Consider the following 21,708-nt stretch of genomic DNA (forward strand, 5'->3'; position numbering starts at 1 on the left):
GAATCGAAAATGGAATCGGAATCGTGAAAATCTTATCAATACCCATCCCTAACTGAGCCTCACAGGTCCTTTTCTTCTGCTGCTGCGCATCACATGCCAGCAGTGGCTTCGCACATGTGCAATTCATTTGCAGTCTGGATGCAGTGGGGTAAAAATCAAGTGTTCCATCTTCCATTCCACCACGTCATCAATTATGAGAGGCAACAGCCTTAAAAAGTTCCAGTTTTGTATTAACTGTCCTGAGAGTTTGTTGAGGACTGACCTCACACGGCTTTGAAGAGGTATCAGAGTCAGAGTATTTAAACTGTTTAATGCTCCGATTCAGAATGGAGTGGGTGAACCATTCTTTTTTTCACAAACAAATTTAAGAAACAGCACAACATCATATGACAAAATGCCATAAAAATCTTGTGTCCTAATCAATATGGCAAACCTGGCTGACAGATGTGAAAATATTTTAAACAGTTGAAAACTGACTCAAACTTTACTCCTTCTATATCTGGTGTACCTTCAGTCTTGAGGTGTTCAACAGGAGAGTTGTACATCTCTATGGTGCATTCTGCTCCCCACTGGTTTGGATCACCACCCTGAAAAACAGATTGCGTCATTAACCCTTTAAAACCGGTCGGAGCGGGAACGCTCCGTTTTGCGTAACTATTTTTAAATCCCGGTAGCTCTGCAACCACGTAAGCTAGAGCAATAATTTTTTTTGCATATGAAACCGGAGGAGTTGTACTTACATCTTATGCCATCAGCTTGTCCTCGGTCACGGTTTCCTTCCACATATAGCTTTGCAAAAACAGCATAAAAAGCACTTGCAGCAACAAAAACATAATATTCCAGAAACACGCTTTGCCGATCCGATCAGCTGTTCATAACACTTCCTACGTTGGAATAGACGTCAGCGTGAACTTTCGCATGTCCGCCATTACCTGCCCGAAACCGGAAGTGACGTCATTTTCGCGGAAATGTAGTTTTTTTTACTATCAGGGCCTCATCAGCCTATACTGGTGTTTTTAAAAGTTATCTTTGACTTCTGGGATGCTTAGAACTCAAATTGCACTGCTGGAAATAGTTTATTTTGATGCATATGCTGCTTTTTTGCAAATTTGCACTATAATATTTATTTTCATTTTTCCTGCAGTATATGTAAATTAGTGTATTTCAAAGATAAAACTATGAAGACACTCAAATTTCCTGTGGTGGGAAACTATTTTGTGCAACTTTTTTGTATTTACAGTTTTGAGGGATAAGCCTCTTACATTTCTCTAACTAGAAATATATGTTAAAAAAACAAAAAAACGATTTTCAATTTTTGTAGTTTATTGCACTTTTTTGCAATTTATGTAATTACTATGCACTTAATGCATACATATTAAAATTTGGGCTATAATGGTTGTATTGATGTATATCAACTTGAAATGCTCTAAAAATTGGCACTACAGCATGTAAAAATATAATATAAGCTCTGGCGGACTTGGTTCTATGGTAGGTCTTAAAGGGTTAAACAGTATCTACACTGTAAAATGTAATATTGTGTTTAATTAAAAATATTAAATAGGCTGAACTCAATTTTTATCAATTTGTTGTCAGAACTCGATTTAAATACGTTACCAGTACTTTTTATGCAAAAACGCTGATAAACTCAATTTATTTGAGTTGTCTTAACTTAGAAAAACTAAGTAAACTGGAAGTTTTGCTTCTCAGTGCGGAAGGATGAAAGATGTGTTTTGAAAATGCCACGTGACTACCGTCCTCCTCCTTCCCGGATCAGTCCGCATGTTCATGGCGCCAGCATTTGTTATGGAATATATTGAGCAAACCTGGAGATATTATTGTTGTCATTGCTGTGGATCTTTACTGACTTGGTGAGTAAATGTTTACTCTTATTCAAACTGATTTGTGGCTTCTCTTAGTTTAGCACCAGATTTATAATCTTGCTAGCTAGTTAGTGTTAGCCTAGCGTTGCTGCTGCCGCTGGGCTCATGTTACTTAAAAATTAACACCACAGCCTTAAAAACCTTACATAAAACTATGTCTGTGAAATTTTCTGTTGATTGTTTGAAATAAAAAAGTGAGATAAGAGCCCAGACAAAATTCTTCGGGAGGTGCAGCCGTTAGGGGTGGGGTGTGGGGTGTATTTTCAATCCATAGCCATAACTAACTAACTAACTAACTATATATATATCATGTTTAACCTGAGTAGTAAAAGACCGCAGGGGGGTTGAAAACAATACGCCAGGAGTTGGCTGTGCTTGCCGGCTCTATGGAGCCTTGACCTCCCGGTCAGCTATCGCGCTGGTGGATAACAGAGCTCTCTGAAAATGTGGAAGCACTTTTGCAAATATGTGATATTTTGATAAATTAAGTAGATATTTGAGCATTACACAGCTACATTCTCGCCTGAAAATATCTTAAAAGGTTATTTTGTGACCCAGAAAGGGTAGTCTGGGGAAAAGGAGGCTCGCATTTGTCGGCCACGGTTGTCGGAGCCTGTGCGTACTTGTAAGCGCGGCAATGGCAGAGGAGCGCGGCTAAAAAACTTATTACTTTTTCTGGGTCACAAAATAAACTTTTAAGATATTTTCAGGCGAGAATGTAGCTGTGTAATGCTCAAATATCTGCTCGATTTATCAAGACATCACATATTTGCAAAAATGCTCCAACGTTTTCGGAGACGTCCATTTTTTTTTCATGCTTTGTGGCAGCTTTTGAACATCTGTGGCGTCTATTAATGTCAAATCTAGCCTTTATTTAACAACATAACCAAACTCTATGTTACAATGATTGCACAGCCATTAAGGATCAAATCAGTTTCTGAAAAATGTTCTGTTTTTTCTCCCTCTGCTTGCTTCTTACTGTCTTTGAGGCTTGGGACCAGCACTCCTGCTGTTGGACAGAAAGACATCAGTAAGTGTTTTGGTTTTCCAATATATTAGCAACTATCAGTGACATTTATATTAATCAGGCTGAACTTTAATCATACTTTAGATCAGCCTGTTTTACTTATTGTTTTATTTGTGCTTTGGTTTGGGGAAGTTGTTTCTTTACTGATCTTTTCCTGTCTTCTGTTATTAGACTTGAGATATGACTGCACTATGCTGTTGCTGGTGACTCCAGTTAATTCTACAAGACATGCTGTGTAAGTAAACAAACAACAACAGTTTGGTCTGCATTTCTTGAAAGATCACATCCCCCAAACTTAGTTTAGAGTGTCTACACTGTATATAGTGAAGTCTGCAAGTTTTCTAACAGCAAAATTTGTGTTGTGCCTAAATCATTTTGCACATTATTAGAATGAAAGTTATTGCCCATGTTTGCATAGCCCTTTTTAAAATGATGCTTTCATGACATTATTGTATGTTGGGTGGTGGTCAGGGCTATCCAGACTGACAATTGGGACATTGAATGTCACCTCTCCGGTGGGGAGGGAGCCTGAGATTGTCTAAATCGGAGTCTGTTTTATACCAAAAACAGAAAAAAATGTTTTAAGAAAGGAATTAAGTTCATGTTCCAAAAATTATGATTGTTTGCTTGCAGGACAACAGGAGAGATGAGTCCTCCATCACAGATGGTGTGGTCAGTGAAGATGGTCGCCTGCAGGTTCAAGCTCATTGCATCTCCAACCCACATCCACTGCCACTGTACTTAAGGGAAGTTAAAGACTTTCTTCTGCACCTACATTTGGATCACCTCGATCCATGACAGTCATTCAGGCAGTAATGCCTGGACTGGAAACAAGCATCCTTAAAATATTACAACATTCCAGCTCATGTGTTGGAATGAAAAACAAATGTGTTGTTTAAATTAGAGACTGCACTTGTGACAGAACAATAAATATTTTATTTTGATTATGTAAGTAATGTAAGTACAAAACAAACTTGTGGTAGGCCTAAACTTATTTTCAGAATAATTAAATCTGAGACTTTGTTTCATTGTAAGATTATAACAGTGATGGCAATATAATTGTTTGTTGTTCAGCAGAACAGTGTTCAGTATGTTGGCTGTTGTACTTTGTTGTGTTTGAAAATAAAAGTTGGGCTGATTTTAACATCATTACAAAAAGTGTTGTTAATTATTTTTAATCATATTCAGGTTACCACAAATTGTTTTTTCATTTAGTTGAACTTGAAATGTTTGTCAGTAGGTAAACAATTAGTATTGTACAGTCAGAAATATCAAGTTATTCTTAATGCTGCAGACTTGCAATGTATAAGTTGTCCTAACAGTCATCTTAAGTAAGCTTTACTTAGTTTTTTTGAGGCAACGAGTTTCCTCAATTTTTTTGAGTTCTGGGAACTAACAAGGCTGTACAGTGTACTCAAAATTAGTAAGTTGCCCTAACTTGGTCATCTTACGTAAACTTGATCCAATTTTTTGGAGTTCTGGGAACAAATGAGCTTGTATAGAGTACTCAAAATAAATAAGTTGTCCTAACTTAGTCATTTTTAGCTAAGCTTTACTCAATTTTTTTGAGGCAACGAGTTTCCTCAATTTTTTTGAGTTCTGGGAACTAATTAGATTTTACAGTGTACAGAAATGTTGTGTACGACTAAAGCAGAAGCCACCAGTGCAATGTGAGCCCAAATTATCTCCAGCATGCAAAACAAGGTTCCTTTTACTACAGTTTTATCTATTTATTTCCATAACCTAAAGGATTAACAACTTCAAAGGCATCTTGGTATAGCAGTAGTTTGAAACATACTGGATTTTGGTTAAAAAAAGAAAAAGTACTACTTTTGAATATCTGACCATCACTAATGTCACACAGTACATCTGATGAAGACTCAGCTGATTCCTCACCTGTTACACATATCTGGATCTCTTGACCGCCTCACAAAGCTTGGAAATACCCTCATCAGATAATGTTGTTTCAGTTTTAAGAAGTGTAGTGAGCTTATTCAGAGTATATCACTGACCCAACTCATATATTTTTTTAAATTTCCTCTACAATGGTCAGGATGGCAGAAGCAGGTCGCAATGAAATACATAACCCCTCAGTGACTTCACTGACTTGCCACAGAAATCAAAAAGGAACATTGTCTTTAGCTGCTCCTGGTAAATTAAACTGGCGTTTGTTTCACAGTAAAGCTAGATAAAATCTTCAACCTGCTGCATTAGCATGAACTTTCCAGAAAACTAAACAGGACTGAAGGCAAAGCCTGCGACAGAGGAACGCTTTCACCGCAACAAGAAAACTGACCAAGCGAACTATGGTTATAGCTGATATACGTTTCAAGTCTAATGAAATACTTACATTGAAAGAGAAGGTTGTTGGTTCGGCGCAGCGTGCTGCTGGGCTCCCTTGCTGAGGGGAGTCAGTCTGGACCGTTAGAAGTGGCGCTATCTTCTTCTTCGTTGGTTTGGCGGACTACACGCTTACAAGGAGTATTGGTGCCCTCTGCTGTTGCAGTACCTCACAGTCAGACAGCTATTTCTGACAACATAGTACCCTCCTCGTCTAAGTTTTATATATATATATGTACACAGGGCTCTAGAGTGCGACCAATTTGGTCGCAAATGCGACCAAATTTTTCCGTGGTGCGACTAAAAAAAAACATTTGGTCGCACCGGTGCGACCAACTGTTACCAACATTTGGTCGCACCTGTTTGGGTAACAAAAAAAAAATCTCTGCAACTCTCCATGTGGTCAACAACAGACACACATTATGCCCCTATCGTGGACTAAACCAATCAGAGATAGTCAGGGGCGGGACCTTTCTGATTGGCCGTGGTCCAGTGGAAAGTGCAGGTAGAAGAGGGAGGTGAGTAGCTTTAATAAGGGGATATCAATTCATTAACGGATTCCACACAAAGAAGTAAACACAGAGCGACCCGACGCATCAGAATCAGCTTTGTCTTTTTCGGCTTTCTCACCGGACGGCCCGCAGACGGACACGCTGTCGGAGCTTAGCAATTCTGATGCGTCGGGTCCGCACTGTGTTTCCGTCTTTTTGCGCTGATTCTGAGCTGCAGGTTTTGTCTCTCCAACCAAAATTCGCCGAGCCAAAAAGAAGCAGCAAACTGCGCTTCACATTTGATCAATGTCGTCATGAATTCCCTCTGACTTTTGCTGTTTTGCTTCCACCACGATAAAAATTACACTTCCTACACAGCTCCCTGTGTGTACTTCAAGAACAGTTTCCCGTCTCAAATCTCTGTTTTCTGGATTATTCATTCGCTTATTATCCACCAGTCTACCCTTGTTTACAGCGCTGTCTTTTTCTTTTTTCATGTAAATGACGTCCGACAAGAAAGCCTAATTTCTGCTGTTCAATACTGAAGAAATTTAAACTTCTTAAAATTATGCAAAATTGCAGAATATTTTTAAGGTTATCTGCTATAAAAAGCCAGACCAGGAAAATCTCCTTCATGATTTCTGTGTTTTATTCTCAGTTACTATGACACAAAGGCATCTGCTGTGATGTTCACAATTCTGATGAAGTCTCACAAGTGTCAGTACTGATAAATGATCAGAATTATAATATTTCTGACTGTCTGAGGCTAAACTGAATCGAATCAGGACTTTGAGAACCGGAATCGAATGGATTATAGAAATCAGTGATGATATCCAGCCCTAGTGAGCAGCCTAGGCCTGAGAGAAGTGGATGTAGCTGTGGGTAATAAGAAAAGAACTATTGATAACTTTTGTGTTAAGGACTGATCCGTCTGAAATTCATAGCCAGCTCTGACATGGTGCCATCAATCTTTGAATGCTGAAAAAGCAGCAGTGTATCCAGAAAACACACTTTATGCTGCAATAAATGCACTGCCCAAGTGTCCCCTCTCCCCACTGCCTTTCAGCAGCATGCAACAGCAAACAGGTCGTCAGAGGAGGCCAAGATGATGATTAAGTTTAACATTTTCTACAATATTGACAAAGCACTTTAAGCACAAGATTGTTAGTTAATAATTTAGAAATGAATATTGTCTGTATGGACTTCCCCCCAAAGAAGGTGCACATGTAAAACTGCGGTGTTAAGCGAAGCGGTTGAAAAATTTGAGTGCGCCTAACTTTTGTGCCGGTACGCCTAACTTTTGTGCCGGTACGCCTAAATTTTTTAAGTTAGGCGTACCGGTGCGCCCATGTCAAAAAGTTAGTCTAGAGCCCTGGTACATATATATATAGGTGACGGTTTAGACACGTGATGCAATGTCTCTCAAACGTGCATGGACTTTAAGGAAACTGATTGTTACAGCTTTTATAATACATTCGTTGACTGCTCTTGACCATGCAAACTACACCAATTTATTAACATTATTTCATTATTTTTTTGTATTTCATTTTGATCAATTAATTTTAATTTCAGCAGGTGGTATCACACTCAAACAGATTGAACACGGACTGAACAGTGGTAAATCCATGATTTAAACCTCCCTATACCACAAAAATTTCTTTTTCATTGTAAATAGCAGTGTTATAATTGGTGAGAATCTAGAACTTAAAGAAATATACATATTGTTTTATTATTAGTAATTGTTTGTATGTACTGTTAACATATACTGTTTTATCAAACAGCCTGAGCTTGTTAATATTAAAAACATTTCACCGTAATTTTCACAATAATTCTAACAATGTTTTGACATTTTGTTAAAATTAAAAGTACGATATGTTTTAGGTAATTAATATACAGTTGTAAATCGTAAATTCAAATGAAAAAAGCAGGAAAGATTGTCATTCATACAGAGTTATTATGTAAATTGTAGGGTGATTAATTGTAAATAATGTTACAGATTTTTCCTGTTGTTTTCAAAGACAATGTGCCATATTACAGTACATTAATATATTTTCAATATATTAGCAGTGTAAAAATAAAAGCAAATCACCATTTTTCAATTTACAGAAATGTAATGTCCATATGACAATCAATTACTCTTTTTGATTTAATGGTAATTTACCGTTGCCATTTTACAGTTATTAACTGTAATTTTTATGTACATTTCTTAACCAAAATAACGAAAGATGCTTTGAATCTACCAACAGTATTCTGTCCCCTGCGTGCGTGGTTCTGGTACACGAAGTGACAGATAGCTAAACATATGTCGTAGGCACTGAAAGCGTTGAATGAGTCAGACGTGAAAGTAAAGTTGACTGCTGTTTACTTGTTTGTCTTCATCAATGTACATCTTACAGTGCTTTCCCAGAACTTGTGAAACTACAAAAATACAAAAAGAAATATGCTCAACGAAGAATTATGCATTTGCTTCACATGGCAAACAGATCTAGGCATTTATATATAAATCTCTCCAAATATGCATAAAATCAATAAAATACACAACACTCACTACTCATAAAGATGAAACACAATTCAAACTTACAAACAATGCTTCTCAATGGCATAACACAGGTGGATGCTGAAGGATTAAACAGGGAGACTTCTGGTATGCCTCATTGTGCAAATCCCGATACTAAAATGGCTTCCTGCATTACCCCACTCATGTGACTCTAAACATCCAATAGGAAACTCTTCCTGTATCACCCCACTCATGTGACCCTAAACATCCAATAGGAAGGAATACAAGCCAAACCACATAAAAATTCACTTGACCGCAGTCTCCAAGCTAACCACTAGGAGATGCTAAAATTCTCAACGTGCATATAACATTACACTCCCCACCTAGTACTGAACACAATACCACTATCAATTTCTTAGCAGTCCAATCAACTAAAGAAAACAACACATTGACTGTCCATGGTAGATGATCAGATAGACAAAAGTACCACTACTTCGGTTACTGGTCTAAAGAAGGTCTTAATGGTACCTCCTTTCGTGACCTTCAGTTCGAGTTTCCTGACCTTTCCATCGCTGTCTGGGTAAGCCTTGGTGACAAGAGCCATTGGCCACTGATTTCTTTTTACCTGAGGGTCTTTGAGCAACACCAAGTCCCCTTCCTTGACATTGGGCTGACTATTTTGCCACTTGCTTCGACTTTGAAGAGTAGAGAGATATTCTCGCCTCCATCTCTCCCAAAATGTATTCGCCAAGTGCTGGACACGTTTCCAATGCTGACGATACATATCTGTAGCTTCAAATGATCCTGGAGGAGCAAGAGGGGTGCAGACCTTCTGTGTCAAGATCATTGCTGAAGTCAGAAGAAACGGTGAATCTGGATCACTTGAGATGGGAGCAAGAGGCCTTGCATTTATTATCGCTCCTACTTCAGCCATAAGGGTCGAAAGCACTTCATGAGTGAGATGCGAGGGACTGATCTGAGAAAGCACAGAGTGTTAGGTTTTTGTATTGTTGATTGTCATTTATGCTCAGAAAGATCTACTTATATATTCTTAGAGTTTTATAATTAGGTGTAGACTGGTAGAGGTTTGATCCTTAATAGTCTGCAAACTTTGTGTGCATTCCAGAGCACTCTGGTTTTCACAACCACACTCTGGGAGCATGGGAGAGGTCGTACCTTGTCTTATTCTTTTATGGTAGGATAAACGTATCTATATCTGTTTTAGTCTAAGTGCCTTTTGTTTAGATGAACTGCTGGACTTCCAGGCCAGCAGGTTTAGGGAAGTCTTTATGGGGTCATGCTTTGACCCCACACACACACATAAACACACATACACACACACAGGGTATTCTTTGTTCACATGTATACCTATGTAAGATGTCATATGTTAATGAACCTATGCATATTCATGTAACCACAATAAAAGAGCAGTGTTACGGGAGAGCGGACGAGAGCAACTGGGGTCAAGCGAAGGAACAGCGTTTGTTCAGTTCTCTCCCGTGCACGTGAAACATAAAGAACTTTGCCTACTTCGTGTCTTGCTTGCTGTGTAATTACATTGTCTTCAACGTTCCAGCAAATAGGTTCAAGCTACAAACCTATCATTAATTGGTCCTTTGACGCCGGATCCCTGGAGTCGACGTTCACAGAGGGGAGAAGGGACACGCTGAAAGATTGACGTCAGCCAGGTAGTTTCTGTAGTACAGTCCCGAGACATGAGAATTCGTCATCAGGCCAGCTGTCTGTTTTCTCTCCTCATGAATGACGATCGGCGGGATCTGAGGCTGATATTACACGCTAAGCAACACCGAGTAAGTTGAAAGTCTTTGCCACTGAGTGCGGCAAAGCACACATCCACTGTGTGCGGTTGCGTTGAAAGTCTTTATCACTGTGTGCGATAAAGCGATAAAGCGCGTGAACACTGTTATGTAAGTCTTTTGCCACTGAGTGCGGCAAAGCGCGCAGCCACTGTGTGAGACTGCGTTGAGACAATAGGCCTAATTTTTGTTGGTTGTAAATGAGGATATTTGTTGTTGTTGTTGTGTTCGTGGTGTTTGTGTGAGTGAGTGTGGAGTAGAACACATGGTCTGTGACGCCAGCTGTTGTTGCTATCAAGCAGCCAAGAGTGCGTCCGAGCGTGACAGATTCTTTAGATTGCCCTGATCAACAACAGCCTGTGCTCCAGACCATTAATTTAACCAATTGCTAACAGTAATCTGCATGAAGCTTAGGGTTGCTCAAATTCAGTACAATGACATATGAGATGAAGTAAAATAGGCAAATATTTTAACTAATGAAGTGCATAGAGGCACTTGACCTGTTTGAAAGACTGTTGTCTTATTATGAGCTATTGTTGAGATATAGAGCACGCCTGTGAAAACAACTAATATGCTGAACCCTGTGTGAAACAGCTGAAAACTACATGATGGAGAAGCTGAATTGAATATGAAAGTGCAAGTCTTTGCCACTGTGGGCAAAGCACGCAACCACGGTGTGAGGTTGAGTTGCGGTCTCTTCTGAGCTGATGAGCAAGCTACACATCAGATCGGGAGCTGGCTGAGAACTCATCAAAGAGAGGGAAACAGAACTATGATAACTCGAGTATGTAGCGTATCCGTGAGTTCAGCTTCTTCTTTCAGATGCGCAGCAGTTTTCCTGTATCTTGACTCATGTGTGTAGAGTGCTCATAGCATCAGCATCATGTTTTTGTTTATTTGTTTTGTTGGATTGAAAAATAATTAAATAAACTTGTGATCATACTTATGGATCACCATGGCACATATCATCAGTCATATGGTTTATTTAAGCAGATGAAAAAAGTGAGTGTGAATGTGCCTGACGTCGCAGTGTGTGTGTGTGCGTTGTGTAAAAGTAATTGTCTCTAATTGTGAGAGCGGTGATTCTGCAGGTCACCAGCTAGTGTAAAGAGAAAAAAAGAGAGTAAAAAAGAGACAAAATTCACATTGCAGATGAAAAATCATAGGGAAAAGGTTTTGTGTTTATCAGCCAAGAACAACTACAATCTCATTTTCTGCTTTTAAGAAAGGAGAGTTCACGAAAGACAGAGAGAGAGTTCTGTGTGTTGGTTAAGCAGTGATAATAATAATGAAAATGTCTTAGTTTTGTCACTTTCAGATGAAAAGCAGACCTGAATCAATTTTCCACATGCAGCGGTCGGAAGAAAGTTATAGTTTAACACTATTGGAAACATTCAGGCCAAGTTTCTGGCTAATTTATTTACAGCACCATGTGTTCCTCAAACTCACAAGCGAGATCTCACTCCTCCCTGAAGACAAGGAATGCAGTTCCAAAGAGCAATAACATGGCAGATAAAGAGACAGCAGCAAAGTCCTGAGCAGAGAGACCCAGCAAGCAGCAGCAGTGTGGACAAACAGCATCGGAGAAGAAAAACAAACCCATCATCCTGACTGATTGGATGAATGGCACTGTGTTTCCAACAAGCTGCAACTTCACTGTGCTTGTGAAAAGGATGTTTGAGGAGAACTGCGGAGACTGTTGGAAGTTGACATTTGCCACCTTTGGAGAAAATGGCAAGAAAAGACAGTGGAACACAGGACAAAGCTGAAGAAGAACTGCCGGCTATTGGACTGTTGAAGTGGGAGAGGATAACAGAGTGAGAGGAAGTAAGAACACAGAGAGTGCTGTTGTTTAATGTGGGGAATCAAAATTTGGGTTAGCAAACCTGGGAAACAGAAAACTGACTGCTTAAGTTGGAAAATTGTGAAGGGATCTGAAACACTGCAAAAAGAAACATATACAAAATTACACACACAAGCAGAATATGCATTAACCCTACTAACACAAACACAAGAGAGCTCATGAAGATTAGACACCATCTTGAGCATGTGAGTCTGTTTATCACCTGGTGTGATGCAAAGACCAGTGGACTCATAGCACATTAGTTAAAAATGATCAAATAATAGCAGAGAAGTGTGTAGGAAAGGCAGCTTTAAGAACATGCCCTGCTGGAGATGCAACTCCACAGACATTGATTAAACCTGCCTAATAACACAAACACACATGCAATGAAGATCAGCTTGTTATCGCTCATCAGTGTTAAAATAGTATAAATTTAGCAGACGCTTGTTATCAAATGCTGAATTTATCCAATGCTGACAGTTAACTCTCTAGGTTGCAGGACAACAGTTTAATTTTTGTGGGAAAAAAGATTCTGGTTTGACCAACCAGTGATCAGACAATAAATTTAGTTGTTAATATAGTAAATTGGGAGGTGCTTCGTGCTTGATTGATGCAGCACAAGTAATTTACTGTATGAGGGAGATTCTATTTTTGTGATAATATTTTGAACATGCATTTCTGTTGTCCTGTCAACTTAGTGGGTTAATAGCTGATATGCAAATTAGTTGGTTGTTCTTAGATTAATGAAAGGTGATTGAATTCTAGTACGAGTGAATGGGATGTGTTAGAGTGGAAACTCTAAAACACTGAGTTTTCTGTTGTGATGTGCGAGTGAATCCTGCACCCAGATACACAACTCTGAATACATAAGAACAAACTTCTTTTGTGAAGTACATGACAACATGTCACATGTTTTATGATGAAGGGGAAAAGGAAAACTTAATAAAATCTGTGGCCTAAATGAGTAAAAAGTACAGATTAAATTCATAGCTAATAAGACATTAGGCTTATGTTGTGTGTTGTGCGGCTGATGGTTGGTTTTGAATTAATCTAGCTGATGATTTTTCTTTTGTTGTGAAGTTGAGCCTGCCAATTAGTATGATGGTATGATAAATCATGCTACTGGTATGATTTACCCTCCTGAGATGAGGAGCATGTGTCATGACTTAACGAGGCCTTTTTATTTTGATACTTTCACAGTGCACTGAAAGTTTTGTTTGATGATCTCTGTTTGAGCAGATCTGCACGATTAGAACAGAAGCGCTATACGACACGTCGTCGAGAAAATTGTTGCAAGTGAGCTTCTCCATTAAAATGGGCTCAGGAGAAAGTCACTTATCTGGGACAATTAAAATGAAAGTCCCTGTCAAAAAGAATTCAGCGAGGTAATCCAGTCTAAATTCTTTCTTTGAAATTTTCTTTTTTGAAATGACATCATTTTGCTGAGCGTGGAAACTAAACGCGACGATGGGTTCCACTATCAGCAAAGAAAGAATGAATGAATGAATGAATGAGTGAAAGGAAAAAAAAGCTGACAAAAGCTGACAAGACTTTACTGATGTAACATGACTGTGCGAAGTTAACCCCCACCTGACAAAGGTGCAGATAAATCTATGTATGTTTCTTTTTACAAGGAGCAGGAAGATGACAACAACATTTGAGGTTGCGTGAGCTTTGGCTGTACCGATTTAACCTTTTAAATGCCACTTTTTGTGTCTTTGTATCTACCAGGGGTGTTATTCACTACTTTGTGTTGCTCACAGAGGTAACTGTGAGAAAGTGTGTATACACCTGCGCAGCGCTAACATTTCTACAGCATTACAGTTCTTCATGTGATTTGATCATGTGATTTATACCAGGATAGCTGGTTGATGTTTTTCTACTACAGGATTTCTCGGTTTATGTGTGAAGAAAACTGTGTTTACAGGTTATGAGTTGGTGATGCTGTTACACTGTGTTGTTGGGGAAATGTGAAGGTTACTTTGACAATGTGAATAATATGTGAGAAATTTCCTGTGTTGAAACTAGTGTCACTTCTTTCCACAGCTATGGATGGCTAACTTTATGGTCTCTTTATGGCACCTCTGGAACCTGTCAACTTGTGCCTGACCTCCAGGATTATCCATGTGTGTTGCTAATGTTGGTTTTCTAAGAGTGCATGTAGAGGATTCAGCAGAGACGGACAAGTAACATGAGAAAGCAAATAAGAGATGTAGTGTTTATGGAATAGTTTAATATGGGGCTCATTAGCTGGCCACTACTGAGCTCCTAGTTATATATGAGTGGAGTGACTTTGCTTAAGGGAAGTCACCGATTACATTAATGTTAACTGAGTACATGGGATGATCCATGTCTGAGGCAAATTATGGCAATAATTGTAGTTTACTTATTTGCAAAAACCTGCACATGATACTTGTCCTGTTGATGCTGAGTGCTTTATTACTCTTATAATACAATTGTTTATAAGTGTGAAGTTTGATTTTACTTCCAGATCTTGTTTTCCAGGCCGTGATGGTGTGTATGCAGGCTCCAGGAAGAGCCGGGTTTTAAGCAAACTTAATATGCAAAACACACTAACATCTTTTATCGCAGGGTTATAGGTCCGGGGTGGTGCTGCTCCAGAGGAGGAGACACCCTGATGTTGCCTGGGACATGATCTAGCTAACCTTTTTCTTTCAGACAGGAATCTAGGTTTGATGAGTTGACTCATGGGAGTGGCCATGCGTCAAGAGGAGGGGTCCAGAATTACATGAAACTATCTTTTCTGTTTTCTAAACTATGTTTTTATGATTTTTGTGTGATTTTTGTGATTAACAGTTCATTTACGGGTATTAAACCTATGCAAAGTGGTGCATCCATGTTCAGATGAGGCTTTGATGGTCCATAAATGAAGCTCACTGAACTAAAGAATGTGGTTTGATGATGGTTTACATGCTTTCCAAATAGAAGTTCTTCCTCCTAGCAAGGAAATACAGGTGCAGCAGTCAGAGTATTGCTGAAAGGAATCTCCTGAGAAATCTTCAGGAGCCCAGTGAGAAGCAAGAACCATTCCAGGCATAGCTGACAGTCCAGGCAGTGGTTGAGGTCAAAGGTCGAGCTGTTTGGGGCCCATCATGAGATCAGATTTTGGAGCCAGAGCAAGGACCACGAAGCTGCGTTGGAATGAGAGCTGTGCCAAGGGGGCTTTCCAGAGACCAACAGAGGAGATTGTGGACGACAGACGGGCACCTGAAGGATGAGGGGAGCATGCCACGCTCCATCGACAGCGCTAGGGGAGTCCAAGGATGGCATCATGATTCTGTGAGAAGCACAGGAACCAGAAGCTATGGTGGTGATGACAGCAGTTTCCTATGACCATCACCTAATGCGGTGTCACTGTACTGTGCATACGATGGCACACTGAAGACTGCTGGGATCATAACAGCAGTAAGATAACTGGATCCAGCACCCTTTCCACAGAGGATTTTTCCTGCAGAGGATGGACAATGGAGGATATGTATCCCCCACAGGACAAGAAGGCCTGAAGTGAGGTGATGGGGGTTGGTAGAGGCCATAAAACTAGAGTGCTGAAGAGGTCTGCAGCTTTCACAATAGCTGAGACCCATGTTGACAAACAACAAACTCAACTTGTATGTTTGAATGTCTATTCTACATACATTTGGACTCTGGTCCTATGGATAATGATGGAAACAACTGGAAGAGACATTTATGACGCCCTACAGAACTTGAAACCACCCTGTAGAGAGACGGGTGATTTACATGTCTTGCAGAGGAGCACCACCAAGCTGGAGTGTTTTTGAAAATGTTAATTTCTCTTTTGACCATTAACAATTCATTTGTTTGCTTGTAGGATGCAGTTTACCATTGAATTAGATCAATGAGAAATTGGATAACTGCTAATACATTTGTCAGACTGTGTGCGTTACAGTAATTTAGAGTGATTGACATATGCTGAGTATAAAAATGGTTGCATTGACACTGTCAGACATGAGGTATTCATAACTGGGGACTTTTCTAGCATAACTGCCAAAAAGGGGGGAATGTTAGGTTTTTGTATTGTTGATTGTCATTTATGCTCAGAAAGATCTACTTATATATTCTTAGAGTTTTATAATTAGGTGTAGATTGGTAGAGGTTTGATCCTTAATAGTCTGCAAACTTTGTGTGCATTCCAGAGCACTCTGGTTTTCACAGCCACACTCTGGGAGCATGGGAAAGGTCGTACCTTGTCTTATTGTTTTATGGTAGGATAAACGTATCTGTTTTAGTCTAAGTGCCTTTTGTTTAGATGAACTGCTGGACTTCCAGGCCAGCAGGTTTAGGGAAGTCTTTATGGGGTCATGCTTTGACCCCACACACACACATAAACACACATACACACACACAGGGTATTCTTTGTTCACATGTATACCTATGTAAGATGTCATATGTTAATGAACCTATGCATATTCATGTAACCACAATAAAAGAGCAGTGTTACGGGAGAGCGGACGAGAGCAACTGGGGTCAAGCGAAGGAACAGCGTTTGTTCAGTTCTCTCCCGTGCACGTGAAACATAAAGAACTTTGCCTACTTCGTGTCTTGCTTGCTGTGTAATTACATTGTCTTCAACGTTCCAGCGAATAGGTTCAAGCTACAAACCTATCACAGAGTCAAGAATCCGTCTCGAAACCCCAATCATTCTTTCCCACACTCCTCCCATATCGGAAGAATGAGGTGGGTTGAACAGCCATGTGCATCCTTCCTCACTGAGGTACCTTGAGATGTCGGTTTCATCCCGTAGGAGAATTCGAAGTTCTCTGCAAGCTCCCTTAAAGTTTGTGCCACAGTCAGAGCGGATCATCTTCACAGGACCACGCATAGCAAAGAACCGCCGTAGAGCATTAATGAAGCTCGATGTGTCCATTGACTCTATGAGCTCGATATGCACAGAACGAACACTTAAACACGTGAAGAGTACTGCCCACCTTTTAGAGTTTGCTGCACCACCTCGGGTGCGACAGGTGGAGACATTCCAGGGGCCGAATACATCCAGACCCACATTTGTAAATGGGGGTTCAGTGCTGAGATGATCGGGTGAAAGATTTGCCATCTTCTGCTCTGCGGGTCTACCACGAAGTTTGTTGCATGTAACACACTTGTGCAGGTTTCTGGAGATACATTTCTTTGCCCCTACAATCCAGATGCCAGCCGTGCGGATAGCTCCCTCAGTAATAACTCTGCCTTGATGGTGAACCCGCTCATGGTAGTAGTTTATAAGTAGAGTAGCTACGTGGCTGCAACCAGGAATGATGAGAGGATGTTTTTCATGTGTCTCGATTGAAGCATGCTGGAGCCGCCCACCAACTCTTAAAAGTTTGCTATGATCAAGAATTGGGCTGAGCTTCCTCAGAGGACTGTTTTGGGGAATTACTTCGCCTTTCTCCAAACAAGACACTTCCACTTGGTATGTCTCCCTTTGTACACATCCAATAAGATAAGATAAGATAAGATAAGATAAGATAAGATAAGATGGCCTTTATTAGTCCCACAGGTGGGAAATTTGTTTTGTTACAGCAAAAGTGCAAAGTTATGTAGCAGAAATTAGAAAACACTGGAATGCAATAAAATACAATAAAATAAAATAAAATACTATATACAATAGAATAAAATAGAATAGAATAATATATACAATAGAATAAAATAGAAATACAAATACTATATACAACTGAGTAGGAAAATACAAAAACACAACTTCGTCAGAAGAAGAATTGCACGTATAGCAGTCTTATTGCACATGTGTGGTTTTGTGTGTTTGATCAGCTGCAAAAGTCTTTATTGTAGAGTCTGACAGCAGTGGGGAGGAAAGACCTGCGAAATCTCTCCGTCCCACACACGTGGGTGCCGCAGTCTCCCACTGAAGGAGCTGCTCAGTGCTGTCACAGTCTCATGCATGGGGTGGGAGATGTTGTCCAACAGGGATGACAGCTTAGCCACCATTCTCCTGTCACTCACCACCTCCACTGGGTCCAGAGGGCATCCTAGAACAGAGCTGGCCCTTCGGATCAGCCTGTTCAGTCTCTTCCTGTCCCCAGCAGAGATGCTGCCCCCCAGCAGACCACACCATAAAAGATGGCTGAGGCCACCACAGAGTCATAGAAGGTCTTCAGGAGTGGGCCCTCCACTCCAAACGACCTGAGTCTCCGAAGCAGGTACAGCCTGCTCTGCCCTTTCCTGTAGAGGGCGTCTGAGTTATGAGTCCAGTCCAGTTTGTTGTTCAGATGAACACCAAGGTACCTGTAGCTGTCCACAGCCTCGATGTCCATACCTTGGATGTTCAGTGGTTGCAGTGGAGGATGCTTGTGCCTGCGGAAGTCTACCACCAGCTCCTTGGTTTTACTGGCGTTGATCTGGAGGTAGTTCAGCTGGCACCAGTCCACAAAGTCTTGAGTCAGTCCTCTGTACTCCTTGTCGTCCCCATCAGTGATGAGGCCGACTATTGCAGAGTCATCAGAGAACTTCTGCAGGAAGCACTGGGTGGAGTTGTGGGAGAAGTCTGCAGTGTAGATGGTGAAGAGGAACGGAGCCAGAACCGTTCCCTGTGGGGCCCCGCACTGCAGAGCGACCCTGTCCGACACACAGCCCTGAGTCCTCACATACTGTGGTCGGTCGGTGAGGTAGTCCAAAATCCAGGTAGTGAGGTGATGGTCCACTCCAGAGTTCTCCAGCTTATCCTTCAGAACCGAGGGAAGAATGGTGTTGAAGGCACTGGAGAAATCAAAGAACATGATTCTCACAGTGCTCCCAGCGGTCTCCAGGTGAGCGAGGGAGCGATGTAGGAGGTGAATGATGGCATCATCCGCTCCAATGCCAGGCTGGTAGGCAAACTGAAGTGGGTCCAGTGATGAGCTCACAAGGCGCGAAGCTGAGCCAGGACCAGCCGCTCCAGGGTCTTCATCAGGTGGGATGTCAGAGCCACCGGCCTGTAGCTGTTGAGGTCCTTGGGCGTGAAGTCTTTGGCACTGGAACAACACAGGAAGTTTTCCAGAGCTGTGGGACTCTTCCCAGCCTCAGGCTCAGGTTGAAGAGGTGCTCCATCACACCACACAGTTGGTCCGCGCAGGACCTGGCGACCCTCGAGCTGATGCCATCTGGACCCGCTGCCTTCTTGGCTTTAATCCTCCTCAGTTCCCTCCGAACCTGGGTGGTTGAGAGAGACAGGCTGGAGCCTTGTGTTGAGTGTGTATTGGATGCTGTTGTTGGGGTGGGGAGGAGTGAGCAGGGTGAATAGAGGAGGTGTGAAGTGTCTGAGGTGTCAGAGGTGGAACAGCAGCAGTGGGGGTGGGTGAGTCTGCAGCCGATGTTGGAGACTGCCTCATGGCTGAATCAAATCTGTTGAAGAAATGATTCAGTTCATTTGCCCACCTCACATCCCTCCCAGGCAGAGAGTTCTGATGTTTGTGGCCTGAGATGGTTCTGAGGCCTCTCAGACTTCACCAACATTGTTTTGCTGAAGCTGGTTCTCCATCTTCTGCCTGTAGCTGTCCTTCCCATTCCTTATCAGTCCCCTAAGCTCTCTCTGCACCCTTTTCAACTCCTCTTTGTCTCTGGATTTGAAGGCCCTCCTCTTCTGCTTGAGGACAGCTTTAATTTCTGAAGTAATCCAGGGTTTGTTGTTGGAGAAACACCGTACAGTCCTGGTAGGTGCGGTGTTATCCACACAGAAATTAATATAGTCAGTAATGCATGTAGTAAGGCTGTCGATGTCATCTCCGTGGTCGTCACAGATCACCTCCCACACAGTCGACTCAAAACAATCCTTAAGAGCCTCCTCGCTCTCCTCCGACCATCTCTGCACTGTGCGGGTGGCTGGTGGCTCCCTGCGCACTAAGGGGCTCATACACAGGGACAAGGTGCACCAGGTTGTGATCAGATCTGCCTAGGGAGGGAGAGGTGATGAACTGTATGCCTCTTCAGCATTGGCATACAGTAAGTCCAGTGTTTTATTGTCTCTGGTTGGGCAGGTCACATACTGGGTGAAGGTGGGCAGTGTGGAGTCCAGTGAGGCATGATTGAAGTCCCCTGATATTATGAGAAGGGCTCTCGGAGATTGTGTTTGCAGTCTGCTGACCACAGAGTGGAGAGAGTCACAGGCTGCATCCGCGTTGGCGAGGGGGACATACGCTGTTATCGCGATAACATCGCGAGAATTCCCGGGCAGGTAGTATGGGCGCATGCTAACGGCTAACAGCTCAATGTCTCTGCTGCAGAGTTGTTCTTTTACAGTGATGTGCCCAGGGTTACACCATCTGTCATTCACAAACACTGCCAGTCCCCTCCTTTCCTCTTACCGCTCTCTCTCGTCCTGTCCGCTCGCAGCATCTGGAATCCCGGTAGTGTCACGCTCGTGTCCGGAGTTAGCGGTGTTAGCCACGACTCCGTTAGCATCATGATGCTACATTGCCGGTACTCCCTCTGTGACCAGGTTAGCGACGTTAGCTCATCCATCTTATTGGGCAAAGATCGTACATTTCCAATAATTACAGAAGGAAGAGATGGTCGATAACGTCTCCTTCTCGACGACGGCGCCCTTCCCAGCACGACACCCCGTCTTTTCTTCCTCAGTTCACTGGGAATGTCGAGTCTGTCCGCCGGCAGTACCGCTGCGGGGACGCAGGCGCTAACAGCTGATCCCTACTGTAAACAAAGGATCCCTGCTCTGGGTCCCCAGACACGGGTGAAAAAATAGAAAAAAACTAAGAAAAACAACCAGAACTAGCACAAAACGGTAGAACATGGTTGCAGAGTCTAATTACTAATACGTTAGTTATAAAAATTACTAGAAGAAAAAAGATAAGAAGGAAAGAAACTCAGAATGAGCAGAGCTGCTGTAACAGGCTGCCGCACACGGGGGGCGCCGGAAGTAATGGTATGCTTTGCTTGTGACAGTGTATCCATTTTGTGTGGCTTCAAACAGTGATGCCAGCCTTTGCAATCTTGCCCATTGCTATCCTTCTCAGACTTGAAGGATTGGACGATGTGGATTAGGGAGGCCACAGCTCTGACAAGGGGTTGCCACATGGAGATTCTTTCAAATCGATGCAACCCCATACTCCTATGGGGGTTTGCAACAGTAGTGATGTGGCTTCTGACCTCAATATCAGAGTCTGGATCAATGAGGTCATAGGATGTTCCTTTACCTGAGTCTATGTCCCCAGAACGTCTCAGAAAATGTGGACCTGTAAGCCAGTTGGTGCTTAAGAGATGAGCTGGAGGCACTGACCTGGTGGCAACATCTGCAGGGTTGTCATCAGTGTGGACATATTGCCACTGTTCCGGGCATGAGAACCTCCTTATCCGTTCCACTCTGTTGCTAACGTACACATAAAATCTCCTGCTTTCATTATAAATGTACCCCAGCACCACCTTGCTGTCAGTATAGAACTTCAGGCTGTCAAGACTAATGTCCAGCTCTTTCACAAAAAACTCAGCAATTTCCACTGCCAGAACAGCAGCACCTAATTCCAGCCTGGGAATAGTGTGGAATGGCACGGGGGCTAACTTATAACTTAGGTCTTATGCCTGTCCTTGTTGTAAGCTTCTCTTTCACAACTAGGTGGTTGGGACATGGACTGAAATGAGAGTGATGCCCATTCTCCAGAATGTTAGTCCGGTAGACATTAACTGCTTTCGGCTTGTGAGCTGCACCCAAACAGACGTCTCCAACTACGACCCAGCCAAGGTCCAGCCTTTGGGCATAGGGTGCATTATTGGGCCCATTGTGTTGGTCTCTCACTTTATGGACTTGTAATACATCCCAACCCAGCAGAAGGA

The sequence above is a fragment of the Oreochromis aureus genome, linkage group 16, assembly GCF_013358895.1.
Source record: "Oreochromis aureus strain Israel breed Guangdong linkage group 16, ZZ_aureus, whole genome shotgun sequence".
Taxonomy (NCBI): Eukaryota; Metazoa; Chordata; class Actinopteri; order Cichliformes; family Cichlidae; genus Oreochromis; species Oreochromis aureus.